The sequence below is a fragment of the Octodon degus genome, unplaced genomic scaffold, assembly GCF_000260255.1.
Source record: "Octodon degus isolate 3935 unplaced genomic scaffold, OctDeg1.0 scaffold00005, whole genome shotgun sequence".
Classification (NCBI taxonomy): domain Eukaryota; kingdom Metazoa; phylum Chordata; class Mammalia; order Rodentia; family Octodontidae; genus Octodon; species Octodon degus.
This window is the reverse complement of record NW_004524581.1, coordinates 32,600,437-32,603,526: the sequence shown is the minus strand read 5'-3', so window position 1 is coordinate 32,603,526 and position 3,090 is coordinate 32,600,437. Positions and strand designations below refer to the sequence as shown.

At 45.7% G+C, this 3,090-nt stretch overlaps 1 protein-coding gene across 2 annotated transcripts in view; it reads left to right on the top strand.

Moving 5' to 3' along the window:
• Positions 1-3,090, top strand: part of Stk19 (serine/threonine kinase 19) — an 8,226-nt gene that overhangs the window by 768 nt on the left and 4,368 nt on the right. The gene's annotated exons all lie outside the window — the stretch shown is intronic.

The following is a 3,090-nucleotide window of genomic DNA, read 5'->3' as shown; positions in this document are numbered from 1 at the left end:
CTCTTCGCATCTGAGAGCGGGCGCGGCGCTACCGCCGGGGAGCGTGTAGGCAGCGAGCCGGTGGAGAGCGAGGAAGCGACCGTGGGTGGGGCTGGCCCGGGGGCCGAGGGGGAGCAGTGGAGTTCGTGCAGGCGGCTTGGAGGTGCGTGTGGAGCGTCGAAGGCCAGTGTAGTGGCAGGCTGGCTGGAGGGCATTCTGGGCCAGGGATACAGAGTGATGTGACGGAGGTGTGGGTCGCAGTCAGGTCGGAGGATATGAATGAGATCCAATAGGGAGAGTACAGGAGTGATTTGGAACCGTTAACAGTTTTAGGGGATGCACGAGGTCGGATTCGGGCCGGGGTGTTTCAAAGGCTCTGAGGTGAAAGGTTAAGGAGCCTAGGTTTGGTGTGAAAAGATACTGAGGGCAAATCCACAATGCTGGAAGACATCAGCATTTAAGGCAATGTTACCAGAGAGAGGTGCTTGGGGTGCTCCCAAAGTTAATGAGTTAAGCTCTCTTAAGATGGCATATGGGAATCGACATTTTTAAACTACAGCCTCAAATCAATGTGCTTTGAAATTTGAGATCCTCTGATGTAAAGGGGAAGCTGTGAAGAAATAGCCCGAGTTAAAAGAGTGTTGTGAAAAAATCAAGCCCTTGGCAGGCAACAGCTTTATTTACCGCCAGGGGTTGGGGGAACTCCGTTTCCACATCACCAGCCCTGGCTTAAAGTGAAACAGCTTACATACTTTTGTAAGCGGGAAGTACAGAGTCAGTAACGGATTAGCTTATAATTGGTTATATACACAGGTTAGTCTGCAGTTAGCTACCTATATTTTGTCAAACACCGTCAGGGAGAAGCGTCCTGGGAAGGTTATCATGAGGCAGGAAATGGGGGGAGAGGGGTTAGAGGCTGGGCAAGGTGGCAAGAGTTAGTGTGACCTTGACAAGACTGGTCTGTGTTTAGTAGACAATTCCTAAAACAGCTTTGAAAAACAAGTACCTGTGCAGGGCATGTGAAGCTGGCCAGATAGACCTGAGTCAGTCATTTCTGAGTTGCACCTGTGTGGCTGAGGTTAGCTGAGTCTGACTGCTTAATTATGAAGTTACAGACTTTAAGAAATGTTTATTACAATTTGTTCACTACAAGAGGAAGCCAGAGAAGAAGCTTGTTGTGAAAGAGATTTTTAAAAGAGGGCTAAGGATATAGCTCAGTGGCACAGCACCTGCCTGGCAAGCATGAGGTCATGAGAGAGAGAGAGAGAGAGAGAGAGAGAGAGAGAGAGAGAGAGAGAGATCTTTATTAAGAGAGTAGGGTTAGTGGCTGAACACAGTGGTCTATGAAGGGGTCAAGTAAAATCTGAAATATGTCCATTGGGCTTAACTAGTAAGAAAAAAGGAGACTAGAAACTCTTCACTAGTTTCATGTGAGGAAGCAAGTCAGAGCCACTTCCTAAAAAGTGTTTATTTTATTATTATTTTTTTTTTTGTGAATTTAGGACAGGGTCTACAGGGTGTACAGGGTCTCACTATGTAGATCAGACTTGTAATGATTCTCCTGTGTTCAGCCTCCCAGATGCTGAGGTTACGGGCATGGGCCACATGCCCAGTCTCAGTCTCGGTCTCAGCGAGCCCCAGGGGTGGAGCTGGCACAGCAGAAATGTTTATTTTATTTAAAAAAATGTTTTTTTTTTAATGTATTGGCATTTGAGTATATTCCAAAAGAGCTATGAAAATTATGCAAAAGAAAACAAGCATACACTAGAATTTAAAGAATATTTCTAAAGGAATAAAGCACCTAGGCCACACTGTAGCTCATGGCCAACATCCCATGTGTATCTCCTCGATCAAAACTCATTATGTCCTCAGGAGGTGACCACTGCCCCAAATGCTATACCTGTTCCCTCATTTCTTTATACCAAGTATAAGTAAATTCGTAGTCTGTTCATGTTGTTATAACAGGATGTCCAAGACTGCGTAGTTTGTCAATGGAGTTTATTTTTCACAGTTCTAAAGGCTGGAAGTCGAAGGTCAAGGAGCAGCACTTTCAGTGTCTAGTGAGGGTCGGCTGGCTCTGCCAACAGCGAGGAAACAAACCTGCATGTCCAGGCAGGCGAGTGCGTGCCTGTTACCCCCAGCAGTGGGGGCCGAGACCAGAGGATCTTGAGTTCAGCCTGAGCCGTGTAGTAACGCTGGTTAAAACAAATCAAAGCAAAACCAAACAAACCGACATGTTGAGGTCTGAGAGTGCAGTTCAGTGGTAGAGCATGAGTGAGACCTTCGCTGGAATCTCTAGCACCAAGGGGAAAAAAATCGTGTTTGAATGTAAACCCTGAAGTCATGTTATTCAGAGGTGGGTCTGAGAGATTATTGGGCCATGAGTCAGATTGAGGCTCTTAGAAAAGAGGCGAGAAAACTGCCTGGGCTTTCTCTTCTCTGCCTCAGAGAGCACAGTACTTGTCTCCTCAGAGGCTGGAGCGTCCCGACTCATCTTGGAAGCTGAGACCTGGCTCTCTCTGGCCAGTGACCCCACCGCCACCCCGCCGCCTCTATCTGGGATTTCAGCCTCCAGCATTGTGAAGAATGCATTTCTATTGTTTATAAAGAACCCAATTTCAGGGATTTAGTAACAGTAGCAGGAACAAACTAGGGCACTGTATTTCTGTCTTGGTCAGAGAACATACACAGTGTTTTAGTCATTTGAAATTTATTGAGACTTGTCTTATGTCATATGATCAGCTTTGCTAAATGCCAAGTGTATTATTAAAAATGATACATATTATATAGTTACTAATCTCTCTTTCTTTCTTTTTTCTTTTTTTTTTTTTTTTATCTTTTTTTGAGACAAGGTGTCACTATGCAGTTCAGCTGGCCATGAGCTCAGTTTGTAACCTAGGCTGGTCTCAAATTGTGGTGATCCTCCTGCCTCAGCCTCCCAAGTGCTGGGATTACAGATGTACATCACTATGCCCAGCCCTGATTTCTTACTATTTGAGGTTATCAGAATACTGTTTCCTCAAGGCTGGGGAGATGGCTCAGTAGAATAAACACTTCCCTGGCAAACACAGGGGCCTGAGTTCAATCCCTGGTTCTGGGAAAAAGAAAAAA